General features: G+C 24.3%; 1 protein-coding gene across 5 annotated transcripts in view; it reads right to left on the reverse strand.

The window, feature by feature from the left end:
- LOC127276647 (octopamine receptor beta-2R-like) overlaps window positions 1–20805 on the reverse strand; it is a 168696-nt gene that overhangs the window by 45246 nt on the left and 102645 nt on the right. For 3 of the 5 annotated variants that reach the window (XM_051297235.1, XM_051297239.1, XM_051297240.1), the window contains exon 1: window positions 10614–11895. The exons of the other annotated variants lie outside the window; for them this stretch is intronic. The gene's annotated coding sequence lies outside the window, so the exon portion shown is untranslated. Of the gene's footprint in view, window positions 1–10613; window positions 11896–20805 lie in introns of those variants that run through there. 5 annotated transcript variants of the gene reach the window in all.

The raw sequence follows: 20805 nt of genomic DNA on the forward strand, positions 1-20805 counted from the left end.
TACTATAATTTTTCAAACTTGTTAACTTTTTTTCTTATTTTCTTTTTTTTATACTCTTTTGACTGATTCATTATATTAAGAAAATAATGTCCTTTTATATAAAAAATACATTTAATTTTTCTTTCAATCATTAAAAGTTTTTACTCGACTTTATATAAATTTTTTTTTTGAAGCATTTACTTTTGTAAGAGGGCTATTATATAGTACAAACAACTTTATTATGTTTAATATTTTTATACTGTTTTCCTTGGGGGTTTTTTTTTTATTAAAAAATAAACAATCATTTTTTCCATTAAAAAAATTATTCTATAAATAATAATAAATTTGTTTTAATTATAAAAATAAGAATTAGAAAAAAAAACAAATTGTAATTTAAAAAAAATATATATTAAATTTTTATAAAAATTATGAGGGCTATTCACATAATAGTAATAATAACAATAATTGTAAGTGAATTAAATTAAACTAAATGGTATTCTTTTATTTTGGTAGAAAAATTTTACAAAAATTATCAACGAATATAATCTGAACTGAAAATGTAATCCGCGTGGAGAGTTGAGTTAAGCGCAAAAAGTCATAAAACTTTTCGTGAAAGTTTGCCTTTTAACTTTTAAGCCAGATGCTTTGGGATAATTTTAAATTACAATTTCGTGATATCATGTAAAGAGGGTAACTTTTCAAAAAATGTTCAAACTGTCATGAATTCTTTGTAATTTTCTTATAAACTCCCGGCAAAAAAAAAAAAAAAAAATCGTTACACGAAAGAAAACAGACATTCAAAACTTACAACTTTCACAAAAAAAAAAAAAAAAAAAAAAATACAAATAAACAAAAATAAGAAACAATTTTTATTTAGAAAAAAAATTATTTAAAATAAAAATTGAGAATCTGAAAGAAAAATTTATTTATTTTTAAATTTAAATTAAATTTAAATTTATAATTTAAACTAATTTAAAAAAAATATTTTTATTTTATTATTCGGTTATTTAAATTTGAATTTATTGATACAGATTTTAAATAATAAATGTTATGAAACAAAAGAGAAAGAAAAAGAAGAATGATAATCGATGACAAATGACACGCGCGCAAAATTAAAGAGAATAAAGAGGGGATTCATTGAATTAATATAGCGGAGCTCAAGTGTATATATTAATCTAATTTAAATTGATTGACACAAGCACAGGGAGGAAGTGTCGTGTGTACCCTTCTTATAATCAAATATAAAAACAAAATTTCATTTTGGTTAAATATTTATAAAATTTAAAAATGGAGCATATAATTTTTTTTTTCAAAAAAAAAAGTAACATAGTTATTTAAATTTTTCACCCGTGTCATATTTTCTTTTCTCATCGCTTAATGCCATCCCTTTTTTTTTTTTTGCCTTTCTTACTTTCCACTTCCCCCCCTTCTCATTTCTCTTTCGCTCTCACAATTCATTTCAGCGTAGAATTACCTTCTCGTAGGAATTCACGTTGAGGGAAAATTACGGACAGTTCAGGACTTTGGAAAGAAGAATCAAGACGGAATACATAAATAGTAATGTTGAATATAAATCGACGTCCACTTTAATAAGCCAAACGTTCCCTTCGATTTTTGCATTTTTCTCCTTCTATATTATACATATTATAGTCGTACGATATTTTTTTTTCAATATTTTTCTTGATTACATATTAGCATTTTTCAATTTTTTTTTTTCCTTTTTGACAAATAAAAATAATTTTTTTCTATTTTCAAAATAAAATATAATTCTATTTTCAATGTAAAATATAATTCTATTTTCAAAAAAAATATTTTTTTATTTTTCAAAAATGTAATTTCCCCCTTGCAAAAAAAAAGGGAAAATATTCACAAAACAAAAATTTTTGTCTAGGGAAAAAAAAATGTAAAATAATTAAAATAAAGAAAGAATTATTTTTTTTATATGGCAAAAAAAAGAAGGTAAAAAGGTCAAACGCTGCATAAATGACAGAAACAAGACTCCATCGATTTATATTAGCTCAATTCTCTCAAGTGACACTGATAAACGTGTGGCGCCCTTCCTGCTGCCCTCCTTTTAACTTTCCACTTATCATTTTCTCTCATCCTTGACTCTCACAATGTACCAAACTTTTTTTTTTTCTTTTTTTAATGCAATTTTTGTTTTTTCATCATTAAATTCCTCTTTATTTTTTTTCCGCATGTAAAATATTATCACCACTCCCTTCTCAAAAAAAAAGAAAAAAAAAACTTAAATAAATCTTTCATCTTTGTGTAATAAAATAGCCGAAGACTGACAAGCGCACTATCTTATATATGTTCAGTGAAGCCATGAAAAACAATTTAATCTCATCACATTATAAGTGTTATATGTTTAAGAAAAAAAATTTTTTTTTTCTAACATATTTTTTTTACCGATTTTTATATTCTTTAAAATTTTGTTATTTTAGATCTAATTTTAAAATTTTACTATATATAATTTAGTTAGGTAAAGAAATTTATCGAAAACGAGAAAATAAAAATGTAACTTTGAAAAATTTCAATATTGATACAAAATATTATTTTAAATGTAAAATATCTTTTGTAAAAATTCAAGTTTATAAGGAAAAAAAAACACAATTTTTGAAATATCACATTAAAATTGAAAAGAAACATTGCATATCAAAATTTTTGTAACTAGTTTATTTATTCAAAATGTCAATAACCTTTTTTTTTTTTTTTTTTGTTATATATAGTAAAAGATAATGTTAGGAAAATAAGATTCTCAGAATAAGTGAAATCTAGAATTCAAAAAAAAAAAAAAAAAATAAAACAACAATGAATATTTAAATTAAGTACGAGTTTCTTTTTCTCATATTCATTTTTCAATGCAACTTGTCTATCATTGTTCTTTACACCTGTTGTATTTTAACTCACTATATTATACATTTTACGTTACACACACCAATACTCAAAAAGATTATATATGACAAAAAAAAAAAACAATAAAGTAATATTTTTACTCTCCTATTTTTTTATTTTTTTTTTTTAAATCGAGACTTTTAGAATATTTTCTTTTTCGCTTGAATAAACAAAAATTTTCCTTCTTTTTTTATGAAATTTCCTTATTGTCGCAAAAAAAAAAAATTGTGTTTTTATTAAAAACAAATTGAGAAAAAAAAATATTTTTGTTAGCTTACGTTAAAAAGTTAAAAAAAAAATTTTTTTTTCAACTCTGAAAAATTAACTAATTTTTTAATGAAATTAGAAAATATCAAATAAAATTCTATAATTCGTATTAGATTCAAAAATTAGTTGAATTAATTTCATTCGTGTTTATTGATAGAGCTCAGCTGTTTTTGTTTTTGGCAAGTCACGATAAAGACGAACACTGAGATGTCGTCACTCTTTATTGTTATTTTGAGCGTTGTCGAAGGTTGTGGTTAAACAAATCTGATAACTGCGGAAAAGACCTTCAAAAATCAATTTTTTTTTTTTTTAAATTTAGAAATTGCAATATAAAATATTTAATGAAATAAAAAAATTAATTATAACAAATATTTATATCATATTAGGGATAATAAATTTTGGCGGATACTTTTTTATTAGTGTTAATATAATAAAAGAAAAATATTAAAAAAAAACAAATTTAGACAATTTTTTTTTTCTTTATCAATAAAAACATATTTATTGCAAAATGACTCGGCAAATGTTTTTTTCAGAAAAATATTGTCTCTTGTCAAAGAAATGAGTAATCCATATTATAAATATATACTATTATTATATTCATAAAAAAAAAATGTCTCGTTATCAGAGACTAAAAACAACACTTTTTATCAATCGTCTTTTTTTTCAATTTTCCAAAAAAAAAAAAAATAATAATATTCTTTAACGCAAAACAAAAAAGAAAATAATAATATCAATTATCAATTTAAAAAATAATTGTTAATTTATTTGAATAAAAATTTTATCATTGTCAAATAAATTTTTTATTTGCCCTTTTATATATTTATAAACGATATGTGTCTATAAATAAGTTGAAAGATTACACACATTTTTTGTTTGTAATGATATTCATTGGCACCTTCGCGTTTAAATATAAAAGTAAAACCAGTCAATCGCAGCAGACAATTTATTATAAAAAGAGATAATGGCATGGTAATCGCTTAAGGCTCATTTTATTTAACTCAGTTTCAACATCCAATTTTTGCACTCGGTCAAGCTCAAAAGAATTATTCAAAGCGAAATTATAAATTAATCACTTCTCTCACCTATTTGACATTATTTTATATTAATCATTATTGTATTTTTTTTCTAATTTCAATTATAATATATTTGTCAAAATTATTATTTAGATCTTTATTTAAAAATATCTTGAAAATTTTATAACACTCTAAATTTGAATTAGTAAAAATGTTTACTAATTTGAATTAGTGAACCACTTTTTGCTTCTGAATTAGTAAAATTTTACTAATTATTAGTAACTTTTACTAACAATTAGTAAAATTTGACTAATTATTAGTAATACTTTTACTAACAATTAGTAAAATTTAACTAATTCTAAAGCAAAAATTGAGTTACTAATTCAGATTTAGAGAGAAAATATATTTTTAATAAAAAGTCGATTTCTTTTAACGAGAAAATTTTTTTTTTTTACTGAATAAATTATTTTTATTATAATAAATTCTTGATTCGTTGGAATTTGGTTGTTGCAACACAACTTTTCTTAATTAAGGAAAAAGATAATATATATATATATATATATATATATATATATATATATATATATAATTATTAATGGAACATGGAAACTCAATTAGTATGTTAATTATTTTTCAATCAACTCGCCAATGCGTAGAATAAAAATTTATAAAGAAAATTAAAAATAATGAAGAAAAATCAAATTTAGAAAATATTATCGAATTAATAAAAATAATTTGTTTAATTTAGTGGAAAAAAATTTGACGAAATTTTTTTTTAACCCTTTGAAGCATACATTTTTCTTTAACAGGAATTTATCTTTGAAGTGCATTATAGGTGATTTTAAGGGTCGCTAATTACGAATCCGAAGCCAGATTTAAAAAGTTTTCAAAATTCAAAATGGCGGATCCAATATGGCGGACAATTTTTTTTTAAATTGATCATATCCGCTCGAAACTGGTTACTCAGGGGTTTTCGGGGTCGCTGATTACGAATCCGATGTCAGTTTTTCAAAATTCAAAATGGCGGACCCAATATGGCGGACAATTTTTTACAAATTGTTCAAATTTGCTCGAAACTGGTTACTCAGGGGTTTTTGGGGTCGCTGATTACGAATCCGATGTCAGTTTTTCAAAATTCAAAATGGCGGATCCAATATGGCGGACAATTTTTTTTTAAATTGATCATATCCGCTCGAAACTGGTTACTCGGGGGTTTTCGGGGTCGCTGATTACGAATCCGATGTCAGTTTTTCAAAATTCAAAATGGCGGATCCAATATGGCGGACAATTTTTTTTTTAAATTGATCATATCCTCTCGAAACTGGTTACTCAGGGGTTTTCGGGGTCGCTGATTACGAATCCGATGTCAGTTTTTCAAAATTCAAAATGGCGGATCCAATATAGCGGACAATTTTGTTAAAATTGATCAAATTGATCACACACACACAAAAGAGCCATTTTGAATTATAAAAATCCAAAGTCATATTCATAAACAGCGACATCAAAAACACCGTAGTAACAAGTTTCAAGCAAATCCGATCAATTTTTCATTTTGTCATCCGCCATTTTGAATTTTGAAAGTCCAACGTCATATTCGTAATCAGCGACCTTAAAAACCCCCGAATAACAAGTTTTAAGCAAATCCGATCAATTCTTCATTTTGTCATCCGCCATATTGGATCCGCCATTTTGAATTTTGATAATCCAACATCATATTCGTAACGAGGGACCCAAAAACCCATTTTCTCATCCGCCATATTGGATCCGCCATTTTGAATTTTGAAAATCTAACGTCATATTCGTAATCAGCGCCCCCAAAAACCCACGAGTTACAAGTTTCAAGGAAATCCGATCAATTTTTCATTTTGTCATCCGCCATATTGGATCCGCCATTTTTAATTTTGAAAATCTAATGCCAGATTCGTAAGCAGCGACCCCGAAAACTTTATTGACATTATTGTTAGGTTATTTCCTATATTGTTGTTTAGTCACAATTACATTTATTGTAAAAAAAAACGCTATTTTTAAACTTAATTTGTTTATAACATTTATTTTATTTATAAAAAACACTTTTTTAATGTAGTTATATATTGTAATAGATATATTCTAAAATACATTTTAAATACATTTTTGTTACTGAAATGTGTAAAATAGTGGCTAAAGTATTCAAAAAAAAGTGCAAGAAAAAAGGTGACACTCAGGAGTGTCACTATGCCCTCAAAGGGTTAAGTTCATTTTAGTAAAAAATTATTTTCATTTATTTATATTGAAAATATAATTAATTCTCTTAAATTCAAATGATTTCACTTTCTTTTTTTTCATTATTAGGTAAAACTCGAAGTGAGATTCATAACTATGTCTACTTATCAGTTCATCGTAATCGCATGTGTACGGCAAACCTTTGCAAAACGCGTTTTCAGGTCAATGCTTGTTTAGATAAGTTCTGTCACAAAGACACCGGGAAGTGCTCGACTGGTTTCTATACTTTCATAATATAATTCCCGAGATAAAACAATATTTCAATAAAAAGAAAAATATATATATACAAAAGAAAAATAAATAAAATCCAATAAAATATATTGCACATTTAAAAATATAAAGTAGTATAAATATTTTACATTCTCAAATATATTTACTCGCAAATAAAAATATTGTTCAAAAATTCAATTATAAATTTTAATTAATTTTTTCTTTCTCTTTTTCAAAATATTAATATTATGTACTTTTGTTTAAAAAAGGAAATTCTTTTCTAAATTAAAAAATAATGTTATTCAAAGAGTGCCTAATAATTCAATTTTATTACGATTCACTAATTTTGCATTTATTTCTTTAGAGAAAAAATAATATATAAATATAAAAATAATTTGCGTTGGAAAAATTTCATTAAAAAAATAGTTTACAAAAGTTTTTCTTGTTTTAGCTACGATGCGCAAACAATGAAATAACGTGATTTATAATATTTCACTTTACATAGAAAATTTACATATATAATAAAATTGTATTTTGAATTTTGTGTTTAAAATTTTGTTATATAGAAAATTTTCAAAAATTGAAAAACTACTTTTCTGATTTTATTATCTATTATATGAAATGAAAAAAAAAATTTACCCTTTTTTTCAATTTTTGATATTTAATATAAACTTGAAAATTTGTATTTATAGTTTGAAAAATAAATATTAGAATATATTTATATGAAAATATCACAAAATAATGAAGTCTCTAGTGACGAGGACAAGTTTACTCGCGAATCTTTGCGCCATATTTTGTTTCACCCCAGAGATTTTCTGATGCTTAAATATTATCAGCCTTGAAAAATAAACTGTCTTATATTTTATCATTGTCAAACACAATAACTAACTTGTTTTTATTATTATTATTATTATTATTTGAAATTCAAATTTTAATTTAATTATTTATTTATTCAAATTTTAAAGGTAATTTTAATTTTATAATAAAATAATTTTATAACATTTATTATTATTTCTAGCAAAAATAATTAATATAAAAGGCAAAATATTTCTCTTTGTAGAAAATTTTGTAAAATGTAAAAATTTTTTTGTAAAAAAAACTTTATATGTTGTTATATAAAGTAAAACATGTATTCAAAAATTTTCGTTTTCTATGAAAAGAAAAAAAATACGACAACAAAAAAACAAACGATTTCTAAATTGTATTAAAAATTAAAAATTCAAACATTTCGAAAACACGTTTTAGAAATAAAAAAAAAATCATTATAAACAATGGACATTAAAATTTAACGTTAAATGTAATTTCCAGAGTGGAAAAATTGTCCGCACTTAATCTGCTTTAATCTAATTCTAAGCCATGGCTATAGAAATAAGAAAAAAAGAACAATTTCAACTTTACAAATCTCTCTCAATAAAGGAAAAAAAAAAAAAGCGCGCGAGTATAAATTGTATTTAAAAAATTTTTATTTTGCAATTTTCTTAAGAAAACGTCTTTTTAAAAAAAAAAAAAATTTTTTTTCCTTTAACCAGTGATAACACAAATAATGTCTGACAAAAGTGTTGAGTTTGACGTGTATATATTTGCCTTAATGCGCATTCATTATTCACACAACAACAAACAATTTAAATTAAACTATTTCTTTAAACGTTATTTCATTATCTCGAATTGTTTCTTTCACGTTTTTAATTAGACAATTACAACTCTCTACTATCAATGTTCATTTGAAAAAAAAAAACTATAGTTTTCTTATTATAAAAACAAATTTTTAATGACATACAATGTTATCAGTTGTATATATATATATATATAATTCTTTCATTATGTTAAATATTTTTTGCTATAAAAAAAAATGAACAATACTTTTGTCAGAGAGTCGCGAGGGAGATTAACATAATATAAAACTCATGAGAGTGAGAGAGAGAGAGAGATGATGTCGCGGATTTATCAAATAATTAATTAATGTTTAAGAGGCTTTTAAGATTATTTCAAAAAGATAATTCAAAAGTTTAATTGACCGCAAAGGATGTGAAGTTTAACGAAGAGTCACCTTCTAACCCGAGGCATCGCATAATTTCAAATTACCACTAACGTAACGACGTTAAATTTAACGGCAGCCAAGGAAGATTGGTTGAGGGAGAGAGAGAGAGAGAGGGAGAAAGAGCTGTAATCCCTACGGTTAAGTTTTAATTCTAGTACAGCGGATTTTCTCTACTGTGATATAATTTCAGCTTACTTGCTATCAGAGATGAGAGCTTTACCCCATCGTCCTTTTAAAAAAAAAAATTTGTTTTTTTACACTTGTCATAAAATGTTTTTTTCCATACCTCAAAATCAATCAATCTAATTACTAATTATTAATAAAAACCTTTTTTCATAAACAAAAAAAAGAATTTTTTTTACAAAATTTACTTTTTGAAAATAGAATTTTCTGTAAAAATAATAACTGTCAAAATAATTTTCTAAATTAAAAAAAAAATTAAAATTAATTTTTCTCTTGAAAAAAAATGTTGTTTTCAAAAAATTAAAAAAAAAACAAACAAACTGCCAATCTTTAGAATATTTTTTTTTCTACATTTTTCTTTGTAAAGAAAATAGTGTGAAAATGTTGAAATGAATAATTAGCAAACAAAAAAAAAAGCATTCGACAGACTAATTAGTTTGATGAATGAAACATTTCGTCAAAATGGAAAACAAAATGAATCACACACACACAGCTTTAGAAAAACAGAAAAAAATCATCTTGACAGCTTTTTTTTTTTTTTTGATGAAATTCTCTTGGAACTGGACCAAACATTTTTTTACAAGAGATTACTTTTTTTTTGATAACAATCGATATATTTAAATATGAACCATTATGAATGAATAAAATAAAGTTTTATATTCGCATGTTTTCTGCGAGAATTTTTTTCTTCTTTTTTTTGACGAATTTCACAAATGGAAGAAAACTTTTAACCTTTCGTGAAACTTTTTTTCAAAGAAAAAAATATATATATATGTACAGATTCTTAGTCTCAAGGGCACTACTAAGTATCAGTCATTTTTCATAAAAGAATAAAAGCTGACCCTGATTTTTCTTAAACTTTTTTTTTTTTTTCTTTTTTTGTATCTAAGAATTCTTCATCAAAATTGTAGATATTTTGGAAACTTTTATAAGAATATATTCATGTTTTTTTTTTGGGGGGGGGGGGAGTAATAATAAATAATGTAGAATTTTTTTTTCTATAAGTGATGAAAAGAAAATTTTTTTTACTTTCCAAAAATTTGAGAAAAATGCAAATATTTTTAAAAATAATCAAAACAATAATAATAATAATGGCTATTATTAATTATATTATTATAAATTATATAATATTATTATAAATTATTATGAATTTATAATTGAAAAATAAAATAAAAATATTGGCAAAATACTCGTAAATAATAGTAAAAAAATAAACTCTCGTTAAGTGGGATAATGTTGGTGCCGCTTATCAAGAGTTTACTGCTTTATTCTTTGATATTCTACGAATATTAAAATTGATTTTAACATTTAAAAATCATAAACATATAATTATATTGGAATGTTGTAAATATTATGAATACTAAAAATAAATAATTGTACAGCACGTGTAAATGTCGTAAAATTATTTACTCTTAATGCCAAGTTCAATCAAGAGTACACTAAAAAAAAAAATAAAAAAAAAAATTTTATTTTATTTCACAAAACTATTTTATGACTTTATTTAAACAAAAATTTTATGTAATTCAAATTTTAACATATTTAATTTTGCATAAATTACCGATTAATTTATCCTCTAATTATCAAATAAATAATGAAATAAAATATAATAATGTACCTAATAAAAATATAATCGTCTCCAAATAAATTTTCAAATAATTTTTTTAAAATATTGAAAAAAGTTGAGAAAAAATTGAGAAAAAATAGTGTTAAAAAAATGCCAGGGAAATAAATTTTTGGCAGAAAAAAAACTGACATTATACACTTACTATATTGACAGTCGGTGTTCAGTTCAAATTTTTATCTGAAAAAGAAATTATCTTTCACTGCAATTCTTCTTTCTTTCTTTCTTTTACTTGATTTTTTCTTATGACTGTCGATATTGCAAAAAGTCAATCTCTTTCGCGAGATTTTCCTCACAATATAAATGCAGTGTTCACACCATACACTTGTTATTATTATTATTATTATTGAACGCTCACAATTTTTGAAATTTAAATTTTTTTTATTAAATAATAATAATTGAATTTTTGATATCGCATTATCACACGATATCTTAGTTGAACACTTGCACGGAACAATCATGCCTTCTCTTGCGTCGTGTACAAGGAAAAAATCTATCCCATTTGGATAACCAAACCACACGAGAATGCCTCATTGAACTCCAGTATACAATACTGGAAAAATCACGTTATTTTTTTTTCAATTTTTTTTTTTTGCAAATCACTTTTTTTTCTTCACAAAAACACTATATTCACAAGAAAATTTTCTTTTAGGGCATTTTTATTCAAGTTTTTTTTTTTTTTTTTTTTAATTAAACATCTCCAATTTTTCTATTTGTAATAAACTCTTTTAGGGTTTTTTTGTTTCGAAAAAAATTTTCTCCTTTTTTCTCCGATTGAATTTCCCTTTGCGCAATGAAATTTTTTTGCTTCTTAATCAAATTCTCCCTATAGAAAGAATTCCTTTTTTTTTTTGTTCAATTGAGTTTCCCTATCCACAAAAAAAAAAAAAATAAAAAAAAAATTTCCTTTCTTTTTTTTTTGCACTAGAATTTCTCTCAAAGAAATTTTTTTTCACTGTACAGTGTACTTCCTACTTCAAATGAAATTTTTTTTCCCCACTTTTTTTAAAAAGAAAAGAAAAAAATTTTTTTTTGGTAATTTTTTAATTTAAATCACTGACACTATCACTGGGCAAAAATTGTAATTACTTCCTTTTTTTTTGATGTTACATTGATGTAGAAATTAATTTTTGATTTTTGTTTATTTGGAGAAATATATATATATATATTTGAATCTTTAATATTTTTTTTTTTTTGAAAGATGCTCAAAATTGAAATATTTTTAAATCCATTTTTAAATCTGAAAACATCAAATATAGAAACGAGGCAGGGAATTGATTGTCGATTCACTGTAACTTTTTTTTTATTTGTGTGTGTGTATGTGAAAACCGAAAGCTTTTGCAGCCCCGCGAAAGCTTTGCATCAAAGGTGTATAAATCAACGAAAGCTCGCTGTGTGGCGGTTCGACCGCGACTGAATCAAGTCGACTCGGATAGAGCTTGAATGAGCGAGCTGGCCGCGCTGGCTGGGGGTGAGAGAGAAGGAGAGAGAAGCGTCTGGTTACCAATGCCGTTAACCGGAAGTATCTCGCACCAAACGATCTGCCCTGTTCCGGATTTCATCAAGACGCATACATTCAATGCTTTAATCTTAACATCCATCCACTTTCACCTTATTAACAAAATAATAATAACAATAAAAATAATAATAATTATTATTATTTTCATTATTATTTTGTATTATTATTATTATTATTATTCAATTAATTACAAAATATTAACGGCCAGGATACAGCCAACATTCACCCAAGATTGATAAGACAAACTACAGTTTTGATAACCTAGTGTCGACATCAATTCCCCAAATTTTGAAAATTAAAAATGCAATTGATTGAATAAAATTGTTACCCAATATTGGCCCAACATTCACCCAAGATTGATAAGACAAATTAAAATTGATGAATTTTTATTAATAACCAGTGTCGACATCAATTCACAAAATTTTTTAAATTTAAAATGCAATTGATTGAATAAAATTGTTACCCAATATTGTCCCAACTTTCACCCAAGATTGATAAGATACAATTGATAAATTTTCATTAATAACCAAGTATCGGCATAAATTCCCCAAATTTTAAAAATTAAAAATACAAATTATTGAATAAAATTGTTACCCAATATTCGCCCAACATTCACCCAAGATTGATAAGACAAACTACAATTTTGATAACCTAGTGTCGACATCAATTCCCTAAATTTTGAAAATTAAAAATGCAATTGATTGAATAAAATTGTTACCCAATATTGGCCCAACATTCACCCAAGATTGATAAGACAAACTAAAATTGATGAATTTTTATTAATAACACAAACTACAATTTTGATAACCTAGTGTCGATATCAATTTCCCAAATTTTAAAAATGCAAATTGATTGGATAAAATTGTTACCCAATATTGGCCCAACTTTCACCCAAGATTGATAAGACAAACTAAAATTGATAAATTTTCATTAATAACCTAATATCGGAATCAATTCCCCAAATTTAAAAAATTAAAAATGCAATTGATTGATTAAAATTGTTTCCCAATATTGGCCCAATATTCACCCAAGACTGATAAAACAATAATGGTACAATAAATCAAGTAACATTGTCACTGAACATTGGCAAAATATTTTTGTAATTGTGTCTAATATTGATTAATTTATATTATCCTTCAGAATTAGTTCAATATTGGCTGAAACTTGGTGGAAAATAGTTGCAATTGTTGTATTAAAATTTTTTTTAATTTTCAGTGTTTACTTTCCTACAGTTCGAATTTTTGACTCAATTTAATTATTATCAAAGCATTAATTTCGAGTGAATAATAATAGCAACCATGATTGAACCTATTTACAGCCTAGTTTGATAATTTGAAATTGCATTTAATTGATTTGAAATTTTATTTAATTGATTTTCAAATTCGCACTTAATAATGATTTAATATTTTAAGGCTGCTCACTAAATTTATAATTCCTTAAATAATAATAAACCATGATTAAGCCAATATTCACCCGTGTTTAGTAACCAAAGCTGCAAATTGATATCGATATGCCAATAATAATCCAATATTTGTCTAAAGGTAACTAAAAATCGAATTGGCATCAAAAATTCGGTCAATATTGGGCGAAACTTGGCAGCCAGTTTTGCAACTCGTCTATTAAATTATTCTTAAATGACACTGTTACTAAACTGATTATATAGTGTTAGTAATTGACATATCGATACTATTAATCGTCAATCTTGGGTGAATATTGGGCCAATCATGGGTGACAATTTTATTCAATCAATTTCATTCTCAATGAAACAAATTAAAGCTCGAATTGGATCATTAATTGGCATATCGATATTTGATTATAAATTAATCAATTGCACTTCAACCAAACTTGGCTGAATATAGGCTCAATCATGGGTACATCAATAAATTGCCAAATATTGACAGTTTAAATATAGTTTTACTAAAAAAAAAAAAAAATTTCTTTTTTTTCATTAATGAACAAAAAACACTATACAGTTGGCTGCATATGCACATAATAATTGCTCTTCGTTTTCACATTCAACATCAATCAGTCGAAAAAGTCCAATCGAAAGAGTGTAATTTGATATTGAATTCAAATTCAATTGCATACAGTAATTAGGCCAATCTAACAAAAGTGTATCTTTTCTTTAATTTTCAGTATAAAAAAAATTCTCACATATCATTCAATATATTTTTAAAAAAATTTTTTTATTTTATTTATTATTTTTTTTATTATATGTAAATGCAGTTATTTCAAAATAAATTAATACAACTAAATAATATATTACTCAATTAATTTATTTGAGAAATTTTACGATAATTATAATGAAATGATTGGCAATAATATTAATTAATATTTAGTCATTTTGTATGTTATTAAAAAAAAAAAAATAAATAAGAGAATTTAAAAATAAATAATAGAAATTTCAAACGAACGATAATTAAATGCTGATTGGGTGCAATTAAGTATATGTTATTATTAAACAATATTAATTAATTAAAATACTTCCTATTCATTATTATGAAAAATTATTCTAATTAAACTGTTTAAATTGAGAAATAAATTAACTAGATTTCTGTTATTTAGAATTATGTTTGTTTTTTTTCATTGTGAAATAATTAACATATATAATTGTCGTATTATAAAGACTTCCTTTTAGTCGAAAATAATTTCGAATAAAAAGTATTTTTTCTATATTTTTGTAAAACTTCTAAAGAAATTCGTGATTTTTGATCATTTTTTTCTTCGATTAATTATTAATTAATTAATATTAAAAAGAGAAAATCCTCTTAATTTGAGAGGAATAAAATTTCAACAAAAGTACAAAATAGAAATAAATAACAATTAATTAATTAAATTAAAAACAATATAAAAATTTCAATATCAATTAAAATAACCAGAAATTAAGAAAATAAAAAAATAATAAAAAACACTGTATCGAATATTTGTTAATTTATATAAAAAATAAAAAACAAAATAAAAAATTGAAAAAGAGAATTTTTTTTTTTTTAGAGAACACATTCGATATTGTTTCACGATTCATCTGAAAAATTCGCGAGTTGAATTATTAATCAAGTAAAAATATTTTCCCGTAGCTATAGTTTTATGAACAAAGATTAAAAGTGAAAAATGTTTACAGTTAAATTGATCTATGAGTGTAATACGTTGAACGTTCAACTCCACAGATTTCATTTTAATTCAATTTTTGTTAAAAATTTTTATATACCTAACAAAAAAATAACGATCAAAGTTAAAAGCATTGTAAACATAATAAATGTTTTAATACATTTTTACTTTCATCGTTCTTTTTTTTATTAAAAAATAAATAAAATAAAGTACACTTCAAAATCGAGTGTCATAATAAAAAAAATTGTTATAATCCCCCCCTTTTCTCTCCCTCTCTCGCTTTTTGAAAATGAATAAAATTTTACAATGCGTTGGTGTGAATAAAATTGATTAAAAGTTAAATTAATTAAAAACAAATTAACTTAAAATTTTTTAGTTAAAAAATCTACATTTTTGCTCATATATATGGTATTCAGTGCACTTAATGCAATTAATATGTCATATTTTTCCCAAGCTCTGACTTTTATAAATGTTAAATTTTTATTATTGAAGTTAAAAATAAAATGACTATAAATATTATAATTATTGTATAATTTTTTAAGTTAAAAAACTAATTGAAAAATAATATATTTAAGTTAAAGAAAAATTTTTAAAAGGTACAAAATTAATTTAAAAAAAAAAAAAAAGTTACAACAGAAGGTAATTATTATTATCAAGACAAGGTGAAAGTTTTTATGTAGAGAATATAAATATATTGAGAAATAAAAAAAAAAAATCGTTTTATGATAATTAGAAAAGGAATTTAAAAATTTTTTTTTAAATTAATTTTTAAATAACATTATTATTATTAAACTTTCTTTTTTTATATTTTATTATATGAATAAAAAAAAAGGTCAGGTCGAACATCGTCAACAATTTCATTGTGGGTCCTTGTCGATATTGCGTCAAGCAGATCACGTTATCGACAGATTGCAATTATGTTTTGCATAATTACACGTATTACTGCAACCGGTGACCAATGAAACCATGCGCTCACTGACAATGCACCAATATTGATAGTATTTCTAATTACAGCTCGCGCGCGCACTCGTCTATTCGAAACCATTTGGATTCACAGAAAGCCAATATTCCTTCGTTAATCCATCTCGAATTATTAAAATCAATTAGATCCCCCCCTCTCTCTCTCTCCTTCATTCTCTGTCCAATAAGTTAATGATAATAAAATCACAAATTAAATTTTAATTAAAATACATTCATATACGTCGATAATGTAAATTTTTCAAACTTTCCTATTTTTGACTTTCGGAACAAAAAAAAAAAAAAAAATGGCAAAATTAAAAAAAAAATTTACCAAAGGCTATAAAAGGAGAATCTTTTGTAATGAAAGTTTAAAAATTATCGATCGAATATCGTGTAAATTGTCTAAAGTCGATAATTTACATTACCGACGGATCGAATACGCCATGTAGTACACGTTCGCGACCACGTGAGTCCCGAGACTCTCGGTAGTGGGGAAGGCGAGCGAGTGCGCAAGCCCAACGCGCCAGCCAATCACGGATCACTGGCTCCGGCATAAAAGCAGAGCGCGCTGCCCGAGTTCTTCACTTCTTCCTTCATTGCGAAAGCGATTTCACCGCTAAAAGAAAGTGGTCTATACCACGTAGTATTTTTTGAATGCGGATTAGATTTTTGACATAATGGTTTCACCATTAGTTAACGTACTTTTCGAAAACGGTTTTACCGTATATTTAACGTGTAAAATTCTTTTAACAGTGGTTTCACCACTATCGTAGATCCTTCCTTTTAAATGGTTTTTTAACCATAATTAATGAAGTCATTTTTGAAAGCGGTTTTACCGCTATTAAAATCGTTATCTCTTTTTTTTGGTGGTCATTACCATACGTAAAGTCCGAAAATAGTTTGGCTTAGAGATGCGACGTTCTTTGGCGCGGACTAATCGGTAGTTTTCGAGAAACTACGCCGTCGTACATCGTTTATTTCATTTGTTAATTGCGTTCATAGTTATTACGTTATTTTCCGCATTAATTATTTGTAAATAGTAAATTTCTTGTTTTGTTAATAAATACGTTAAATCTGTAATTTGTAATGTTAAATTTATTAAAAACGAACCCTGGCACGACGAGCTATAAAAATATTCTAATAACAATCATTACACTTTCTCTGACCATTTTTATTTTATATTTTTTTGTAATAATTAAATGTTTTCTGTTCAAAAGATTAAATACAAAAAATATTTTTTGTTTGATAATAATTAAGTAATCTATTTCAATCAAATAGAAAAAAAAAATTCCCACTAAATAAAAAAATAAATACTGCAAAATATAGTATCATGGAATAAAAAAATATGTCAACAGAGAATAGAACACATTTCAATAGAGAGTAAATAGACTAAAGCAATTACATATAAAAAAAAACAAACAAAATTGATAAAAAAATATATAAAAAAAACAATAATTCAAAGGGAAACCTGGTTCCTATCCTTAAAATGAAAATTCAGGTCATTTAATTATTCATGCTTATTTTTTTTATATAACTATATATCCGCGCACAGTGAAAATGCAGATTTAAACCACTGTCAGAAAATCAAGTGAATCTATATAGAGAATGAAAAACGTGTTAAAACAGAATATCAAGTCAAAAGAGATGAAAAAGTGTTTATTGAATCTTTTTTCTTTTTTAGCATGAGAGATTTAAACTTTGAACGTTCTGCTTTTAATTAAACGCAAATGTGCGACGTACACACATGTATATATGCAAGCTCACAAAGCCGCAGTTTTTTAAAAAAATTTCGAGAGTTTCATTAATGTAAAAACTATTAAAAAATAAACGAGAAAAAACCAAACAAATAATAAGACAAATTTTTTCGATTACTGTATATAACAAATATAATTACTCTAATATTTGATATTAAAAAAAAAAAAAAATTTTAAATATTAAACAATATGGAAAATAAATGCAAATCTTCAAAAAGATTAATTGAAGATGATTTATTAAATTATGATTTACCTCTAACCGTAAAGATTGTGTAGAGGAAAAAAAACATGATAGATAAAAATGTTTATTTTTTAATCTACCTTTTTTTAAGATTAATTATTATTGTTTCATCCCTCATGTCTCGTTAGTGATTTATTAAACAGAAAAATATCTGAATGTAATATCAACCCTGATATTTAAATTTTAAAAGTGTCTCGTGAAAAAAAGGGAATATTAAATTAACGTGTGCTTCTTTAAAATTGATTTTCAATTTTTCAAAGTGAAAAATTTTTATTCATTTTGATTCTATTTAATTTATTATTTTGATTCTTTTTATAACTGATAAAAATCTCCAAGAAATATTCAGTGGTTTATTCGATAATTATATTTAATAATTATTTAATCAAATTTATTTATATTTATTGATTTAATATATTTTTTTAATTTTTTTATCTAATATTTATTTAGTTATTTAACATTTATTAAATTATTTAATAATTATGTATATATATTTAAAATAAAAGCTGCAAGTTTATATTATATCCTTAAATTTGTTATATCATTTTTTCCCAACTTTTTAATCGGTTTAAAATCCTTGAAATTAAATGATGAGTATTTTAATTGAATTTCGTATGCACTATGAATTACTGAACATTTATTTCACATTGCCTCTCTATATATGTATACTATATATTGAGAATTGCGAAATATATATGAAATTTAACAATTGCTCCTATTTCCTTTCCAGTCACTGATCTGTTATATAAATGTTGGAAACGTGAGTGAATAGATGACCACAGTAAATGTTGAATTGTATATATGATTCAATGGCATCAACGGTCCTGAAACTTCTGCTTTGAAAATGTGGGATATTAATACCCCTATTAATTATTCAGATATTAGTTACATATTCAACAAATTACTATTACTGTAAACCGTCTGGTCAAACAATTACGCACAGAAAATAAAGCCTGCACAATATATATATATTTTTATATATTATATATGTTTTTATTTTTTCTTATATATTATATATATTTATTTATTTATTTTTATATTTTTTATTCAATATTATATTATTATATTATATAAGTTATTGTAGAACCTTCCAAGTTTGTTTTGCAACCTTATTGAATCTTATTTTACAACCTCGACATTTATTTTACATCCTTCAAGGTTATTTTACAACCTCAAAGTTTTATTTACATTCTCTGTTTTCAAACCTCTATGTTTGTTTTATACCCTTATTGAAGGTTATTTTACAACCTTATAACTTTTTTACATCCTTATTGAAGGTTATTTTACTTTGTTCAAGGTTACTTTACAACATTAGAACTTTATTACATCCTTATTGAAGGTTATTTTACATCCTTATTGAAGGTTATTTTACATCTTTCAAGGTTATTTTACAACCTTACAACTTTTTTTACTTTCTTCATATTTTAAAACCTCAAGGTTTTTTTCTACATTATTATAGTTTGCTTCAGAACCTTCTTGTTTATTTTACAACCTTATTGAAGGTTATTTTACCACTTTAAAATATGTTTACTTTCTTCAAAGTTATTTTACATCCTTATTGAAGGTTATTTTACAACCTTATAACTTTTTTACATTTTTATTGAAGGTTATTTTACTTTGTTCAAGGTTATTTTACAACCTTCTAACTTTTTTACATCCTTATTGAAGGTTATTTTACTTCTTTTAAGGTTATTTTACAACCTTACAACTTTTTTTACTTTCTTCATACTTTACAACCTCAAGGTTGTAAATTTTTTCTACATTATTAAGGTGTGTTTTAGGACCTTCTTGTTTATTTTACAACCTTATTGAAGGTTATTTTACAACCTTATAACTTTTTTACATCCTTATTGAAGGTTATTTTACTTTGTTCAAGGTTATTTTACAACATTAGAACTTTTTTACATCCTTATTAAAAGTTATTTTACCACTTTAAAATATGTTTACTTTCTTTAAAGTTGTTTTACATCCTTATTGAACGTTATTTTACTTCTTTCAAGGTTATTTTACAATCTCACAACTTTTTTTTTACTTTCTTCATATTTTACAACCTCAAGGTTGTAAATCTTTTTTCTACATTATTAAGGTTTGTTTTAGGACCTTCTTGTTTATCTTACAACCTTATTGAAGGTTATTTTACAACTTTAAAATTTGTTTACTTTCCTCAAAGTTATTTTACAACCTTAGAATTTATGTTACATTTCTAAACATTATTTTGGAACCTTCAAATTTGTTTTACAACCTTAAAATTCGTTTAACTTTCAAGCTCAAAATTTTTTTTTACTAATTTCATGGCTTTTTTACAACCTCAAACTTTATTTTACATTTCTAATGTAAATTTCGTCAGGAAAAAAGTAGAAAACAAATTAAAATTTTAATCTCACCAATATAAAATGAAAGTTATGATATAATAAAGTTATAAAAGACTATAAAATAGTAACATGTTGTCTGTCACAAGAAAATTGTAATGGAAATGAAATTATTCAACTCGAAGGGTAAAAGTAAGTGCCTTCAAGATATTGTCATCTTAAGCAATGAATTTACACAGAAGATATACTCAGTTGTTTAGCTATGGAGTACAAGTATATATATATATGAAATAGAAATGTTGAATTTCCATCATCTTGAAACTATCCACAACACTTGATATCAAGATACGTATTGTATATACATGCGCAATGTACACTTACAAAATTTAGTGTTATTTCCTTCCCTGAGAATATGTACGTGCTTTCACGAATGTAAATTTCTGAGAGTTAGG

Source organism: Leptopilina boulardi, unplaced genomic scaffold (genome assembly GCF_019393585.1).
Source record: "Leptopilina boulardi isolate dan_hultmark-lab unplaced genomic scaffold, ZJU_Lbou_2.1 LbouV2_150, whole genome shotgun sequence".
NCBI classification, from domain to species: domain Eukaryota; kingdom Metazoa; phylum Arthropoda; class Insecta; order Hymenoptera; family Figitidae; genus Leptopilina; species Leptopilina boulardi.